Raw genomic sequence first — 7202 nt, 5'->3', positions numbered from 1 at the left:
AGCAAGGAGGGATGAGGGATGCAGACAGCAATGACCATCAATAGAGGAGGTAACTCTGCTCCTGGGAGTTTCTATCCCGAAGAGGCTAAGTCTCAGACCTGCTGTTGGGGCCAGCCGGAGACCAGACTCCAGGATCTAGGTCACCCCTGTGGCAGTAGAGCTGATTTATGGTGGCCCTGACAGCCTAATATCATCAAAATATCCCACACAATGGAGAGAAGCTGGGCCGCCCCCAGGCAGTCACCAAAGGACGCTGAGCCTGGGGCAGCCCGGCTGCCTCGTATCCCAGACCTCCCTCGGGTCTGTAGGGGGAGGCTGGCACAGAGAAAGGGCACACCCAGGTGTGCCACCTTCAGCTGGGAGTATAAGTAGGCAGCCCCAGGGACAGCTCTGTACCCTGCACTTAGGAGCCGGTAGCACTCCTATCACTGCTTCTCAACTCGTGAGCTACCAGCTGTGTCATGAGCTGCAGACAGTTCTCCTTGTCCTACTTGAGCCGCAGCGGCCGGGGTGGTGGGGGTGGCATGGGCAGTGGGGGCAGCATAAGGTCTTCCTACAGCCACTGCAGCTCCTCAGGGGGTGGTGGAAGAGGGGGCCGATTCAGCTCTTCTAGTGGCTATGGTGGGGGAAGCTCTCGTGTCTATGGGAGGGGAGGTGGCGGCAGTTTTGGCTACAGCTATGGCGGAGGATCTGGGGGTGGTTTTAGTGCCAGTAGTTTAGGCGGTGGCTTTGGATGGTTCCAGAGGTTTTGGTGGTGCTTCTGGAGGAGGCTGTGGTAGTTCTGGGGGTTTTGGAGGTGGCTTTGGTGGTGGTTCTGGAGGTGGCTTTGGTGGTGTTCTGGAGGTGGCTTTGGTGGTGACTATGGGGGTGGGTTTGGGGCTTTGGGGGTCGTGCTGGAGGTGGTGATGGTGGTATTCTGACTGCTAATGAGAATAGCACCATGCAGGAACACAATTCTCGGCTGGCCTGTTACTTGGGTAAGGTACAGGCTCTAAGGAGGCCAACAATGACCTGGAGAATAAGATCCAGGATTGGTATGACAAGAAGGGACCTGCTGCTACCCAGAAGAACTACCCCTCTTATTATGACACTATTGATGATCTCAAGTACCAGGTAGGTGCAGGAAACCATCTCTGTCTCGGTCTCTGTCTCTTACATTCTTTATCTTCCAAAAAAGGTAAAATGCTAAACTCTAAGCTCAGATAACAGCCAGGGAATCCACCTTTTGGAAATGTACGCTTTCATCAGAAACAAACTTGTGTTTGGCTTCTGGGGATCTCCCAGGATAGGACTTTGGCCTGTGCTCTGAGCATTCATTTCTACTTCCTCAACTTTCAGAGTTTGGGCAGAGCAAAGAGGAGGCCTGAGTTAACATGAGCTGAGCTGGGACTGGATGTGGAACCTCCTTTAGGTCTGGTCTAAGTCAATACTCTCTCTTCCTTTGTACTTCTCCTGGGCTTCTTTAGGAGTGTATCTTGATCTTTTAAGGTATTTTGGACCCGATTGTACATGTTGGTTATTCAAGTGATGGAGAGGATCCAGAACTCTGGGAATAGAAGCTATCTATCCATCCATCCATCCATCCATCCATCCATTCATCCCTCCCTCCCTCCACCCACATGTCTATCTATCTATCCATTTATTCAGCCACTCAGTTCAGTGAGTGCCTACCCTCAGGGTTGCTCTGGGTAGACATAGTGATGTGCTAGACTTAGTTCTGGTGGAGCTCACAGTCTGACTCATCAGTATTCTCAGTGATTCCTCTAGTTTTAACTTCTGCATGTCTCTGGATGTGCTGTTTCTTCTACTCCAAACCTCTTCCATTTATTTATTAATGTTACATCTTAGCCATCCTTCAGGGCCCAATTCAATTGCCAGCCACCTCCTTCCTGAAGTCTTTCTTGATCTCCCATTGCCATAAGCCACCTCTCCTTTCCTTGAACTCTTTTAGGACACTTTTGACTTTGTAGTCAATGGTGGGATCCTTGAGGAACAGGATGTCAGTAATCTCTAAATCCCACTATGTTCTTTGCAGTAGATCTTCAAATATTTGTTGAATGAGTGAATGAATGAAGGCCACACCAAACATCTTCGCTGAAGGCTGGAAGGGGTCTGTGCCATGTCCCAGCTGTTGAAAGTTCCTCATTCCTCTTGAGAATCCTCCTGCATGGAATCCTCACTTCCTGTGGCTTTGCCTGGCCTCTTGCCCTCCCAGCAGTGGTCCACAGCATGATTTCATGGCTGTGTTCTTTTTTTTCAGATTGTGGACCTGACAGTGGGCAACAATAAAACTCTTCTGGACATCAACAACACTCGCATGACGCTGGATGACTTCAGGATAAAGTGAGTCCTGCTCCTCTTTTCCTCTCCTGTCATCAGCCCTTTCCCCCAAACCTCAGCACTCTGGAGGTCCTGGTATGGCCTGGTTCCCTCTTGATTGTTTTCTACCCCTGGCTGGTCTGCAGGTTCGAGATGGAGCAAAACCTGCGGCAAGGAGTGGATGCTGACATCAATGGCCTGTGGCAGGTGCTGGACAATCTGACCATGGAGAAGTCTGACCTGGAGATGCGGTATGAGACTTTGCAGGAGGAGCTGATGGCCCTCAAGAAGGATCATAAGGTGGTAAGGTGCTGGGGCTTATGGCTTACTGGGGAGAGGGAGGAGCAGAAATGCAGAGACAGCAGGGGAGCTTTGGAACATTGCCTGGGAGACACCCTCTCCTTTGCTCTTGAGGACACTTTCAGCTTCTCCTTGGCATCACCTGTGGTAGTGGGTGGGCTTTGGCTTCACAACTGTGTCCCCTTTTTGTACCCTGGGGGGACCAGAGGGAGAAATCTGAAAGGTGGTGCAGAGGGCTTTATCCCTGACCTCATTTCCCTTTCCTCCCTGGCAGGAGATGAGTCAGCTGACTGGGCAGAACAGTGGAGATGTCAATGTGGAGACAAACGTTGCTCCTGGCAAAGATCTCACCAAGACCCTCAAAGACATGCATCAGGAGTATGAGTAGCTCATTGCTAAGAACAGAAAGGACATCGAGAATCAATACAAGACTCAGGTGAGCAGAGTGGGCTGCCCATTCATCCTCCTCCCGTCCATCTATGCATATCTCCATCCCTCCCTCCTCCCATTCCTTCATCCTCCTAGCTCTGCATCTCTCAGTGCAGCTGTCATTTATCCATCTTCCAATGGAAGTCATTCAACCATCTTCATTCACTGCATACAAACATCATTACAAAGTAGCTTCTCAGTGCCATGTTATATGTAAAGTATTGATGTCTCAGAGGTATTGATGTCTCAGATATGAGCCAAACAACATTGCTGCCCTTGAGAAGCTCACAGTTTATTAGATGTGTGTGAACAAAAGCAGAATGTGAACAATTTAATCTAATGCTATGTATTGTAAGACTATAGGAGAGGAATACAGTGTGTCTCCCATACTGTACTGAGCTCCTTGGTGGTTCCCTTCCTCCTTGAGTCTCCAGTGCCTAGCCAGAGTCTGGCACATACATGAAGGCATGGTCTGTGGTGTGTGTGTGTGTGTGTGTGTGTGTGTGTGTGTGTGTATGTTTGAAAGGTGGGGGAAGTTTGGAATAAGGTTAGATTGGAAAGATGGTTGTGAGACAAAGTGTGAAGGGTCCTGCAACCTTGTTGAGAGGGAATGTCATGTTGAGAGGACCGGACAACCCTGCATGGCTGGAGGGTACCCAAAACTCAGAACGACTTGTCTTTGGCTTCGGATTAGCCTTGGCCCTGGAGGTGAAGCTCCTGGTGAATGGGGCCGAATGTTGCCCACTGAAGCTCCTGACCCAGCCTGGTGCTTACTGAGCCTTTGGTTTTGCAGATAACCCAGATCGAGCATGAGGTATCCAGTAGTGGTCAGGAGGTGCAGTCCAGTGCCAAGGAGGTGACCCAGCTCCGGCACAGTGTCCAGGAGTTGGAGATTGAGCTGCAGTCTCAGCTCAGCAAGGTTGGTAGTTCTGCTGTAGACCCTTTGCCAAGGTGGGGCACAGGAAGGCTTTGCAGCCCGGGAGTGGGAAGAAGAGGAGTTATAATGTCACATCCCTCTTAAAGCCTTCTCCTGACCCTTAGAAAGCTGCCCTGGAGAAGAGCTTGGAAGACACGAAGAACCGCTACTGTGGCCAGCTGCAGATGATCCAGGAGCAGATCAGTAACTTGGAGGCCCAGATCACTGAGGTCCGGCAAGAGATTGAGTGCCAGAATCAGGAATACAGCCTTCTGTTCAGCATTAAGATGCAGCTGGAGCAGGAAATCGAGACCTACCGCAACCTCCTTGAGGGAGGCCAGGAAGACTTGGAGGTGCTCCAGGATTCGGTGGAACCCCTGGGGGTCCTTAGGCCTCTGACACTACTTCTATCCCTCTGGATAGAGGCAGCTGGGGGAAGTTCTCATACACAGGGTCTTATGGGTTGAGGACTTCTTCATCCTGGGGGCGGGAGGGACCTCAGTGCATTTGGGCTTTGGGGAAGGGGGATGGTGACACTGAGAGAAGGAGCTGCCTCCCTGCTCCAGGGAGGGGAGGGCCCCACAGTCCCAGCTGGAGGCTCTCCCCTCCCAGCTATGGTGCCAGCCCAGACTCTGTCCTCTGCCTCCCAGGAAGGAAAACAGAAAGATTCATGTTTGGGTTCTGACTCTGTCCAGGTCCATCCTCATATATGTGTGTGTGGGCCACTAATTTTTTATTATTATTTTTTAAGACGGAGTCTCGCTCTGTCATCCAGGCTGGATGGAGTGCAGTGGTGCAGCCTCTGCTCACTGCGAGCCCCGCCTCCCGGGTTCACACCATTCCCCTGCCTCAGCCTCTCCAAGTGGCTAGGACTACAGGCGCCCACCACCACACCCCGGGTAATTTTTTGTATTTTTAGTAGAGATGGGTTTTCACCGTGGTCTCGATCTCCTGACCTCGTGATCTGCCTGCCTTGACCTCCCAAAGTGCTGGGATTACAAGCGTGAGCCACCGCGCCTGGCCTGGGCCGCTCATTTTAACTCTCTTGTTTTCTTTCTTTCTTAGTGAATCCTCCGAGCTGGAAAAATTGGCCTTGAGGGTAGCCAAGGAGGTCGAGGAGGAAGTGGAGGCAGTCATGGAAGAGGATCCAGGGGAGGAAGTGGAGGCAGCTATGGTGGAGGAAGTGGTTCTGGAGGAGGAAATGGAGGTGACTATGGTGGAGGAAGTGGGTCCAGCGGAGGAAGTGGAGGCAGCTATGGTGGAGGAAGTGGTTCTGGAGGAGGAAGTGGAGGTGGCTATGATGGAGGAAGTGGAGGTGGCCATAGCGGAGGAAGTGGAGGTGGCCATAGTGGAGGAAGTGGGGGCAACTATGGAGGAGGAAGTGGTTCTGAAGGAGGAAGTGGGGTGGCTATGGTGGAGGAAGTGGGTCCAGGGCAGGAAGTGGAGGCAGCCATGGTGGAGGAAGTGGTTTTGGAGGTGAAAGTGGAGGCAGCTACAGAGGCGGTGAAGAAGGGAGTGGAAGTGGTGGTGGCTATGGAGGAGGAAGTGGAAAATCATCCCATTCCCAGTCTTCTTCCGCAAAATCTGGTGACCAAAATGAGACGAAAGGTAAGGGACAATCCTAGGTTGTGGGGTGGAGGGAGGCACAACTCTAGATTGTGGGGTGGAGAGTCAAGGTATCACTCTTTTTTTTCGAGTATTTTTGAATCTCTAGGGAATACAGATTCTGAATAGAGCTAGATGTTAGGGAAATCTCTAGTGAGGTGTCAGAGACCGGCCCTTGGTTCTGAATTGATCATTATTTTTGACAGAGCCTAGGATGAGGCTAGGACCAAATCTACACATGGCTGAGTCTCAGTCATGAAAATTGTGCATTATCATGACCCACCCTATGAGGTAGGTTTTATTATAATCCCCATTTTAAGGAAAATGAGGTTCAGAGAAAATAACTAATTTGCTCAAAGTCATACAATCACAAATGAGGGGTTCAGCTCTGTGGGGCTTCACAGCCAGTACTTTCAACTCTCGTGAGGATGGGGGACCAGGATCAGCAACAGTTCAGGTGGAAAAGAGACTCAGGGATTTTAGTCAGTAGTTGGCTTGCACAAGTATTACATGATGCAACTGCCAAAAGGATGAACATAATCTAAATGTAAGAAAGACTCACACAGGTGAGTTGGTCTCTAGATCAGGGAAAATTTTCCCATGTACTCATTGAATTTTATAAAATATAAATGTAATATGAAATTATAGTAAAAGGCTGGGTAATATGACTGGGAATGTTTAGCTCAGAGAAGACTTGAGGTGCCTGGGAGCTGCCCTGCAGGGTGTCTGATGTGGTTTTGTGTGTCCAGTGGCACTGCAGGGCCATGGATGTACGTCTAAGAGTGAGGCTGGGGCCGTCTTTTGCCTCAGTATCCAAATAATTGACTAACAAATCTGTTGAATGGAGGGGGCTGCCTCATAAGCCCCCCATCCTCAGACTTGGGGGTGCATCTGCCAGGTTTGTTGCAACAGAGATTCAGGAATTAGATGGGGATCAGTAGATTGGGAGACCCCAGGGTCCTTCCCCGTCAGGATTCTCCAGCTCTTTGAGCTCTAGTGTCCTTGCTTTGAGTTTCCCCATCTTTCCCCAAGTCCCAACCCCTCTGCTCCTGCTTACAGTCTTCCCTTCTCCCCCTCATCTCCCTTCCATCTCTCCACAGGCTTCCTTTCGCGATACTAGAGCCTCTGTAAACTTCTCCTGCCCAGCCCCAGATGAGCATCCCCAGATGGGCAGACCCCCGATGAAGCCTGCTTATTGGATCCTGACATCAGGGATAGCTGGTGAGCCCCTGTGCCCATCTAGGACTGGACTGACTTGGCATATGTGCCTCTGGTTTTCCATCATCTTCCAACCTTGCTTGGCTTTGATCTTTGATGACTTCAGAGTTGGGGAGACAGACCTCTTTCTTCTCTCTGGCCTGGGGTGATCTCACACCCTGCATGATCTTGATTATAATAAAGCTCTCCTACTGCAAATCAAACTCAGACTTTGACCCATTTGTTCTTTGGGATTAAGAAGGGATAGAGTGGGCAGGACACAGTAGCTCATGTTTGTAATCCTAGCACTTTGGGAGGCTGAGACAGGAGGATCACTTGAGGCCAGGAGTTCAAGACTAGCCTGAGCAACATAGTGAGACCTGTCTTTACAAAAAATTAAAAAAAAAAATTAGACAGGCATGGTTACGGGCACCTG

General features: G+C 50.5%; 1 pseudogene; it reads left to right on the top strand.

Moving 5' to 3' along the window:
- Positions 1-461: 461 nt before the first annotated feature.
- Positions 462-6953, top strand: LOC129017726 (keratin, type I cytoskeletal 9-like; annotated as a pseudogene).
- Positions 6954-7202: the final 249 nt, after the last annotated feature.

The sequence above is a fragment of the Pongo pygmaeus genome, chromosome 19 (genome assembly GCF_028885625.2).
Source record: "Pongo pygmaeus isolate AG05252 chromosome 19, NHGRI_mPonPyg2-v2.0_pri, whole genome shotgun sequence".
NCBI classification, from domain to species: domain Eukaryota; kingdom Metazoa; phylum Chordata; class Mammalia; order Primates; family Hominidae; genus Pongo; species Pongo pygmaeus.
This window is presented reverse-complemented; position numbering and strand designations above follow the sequence as displayed.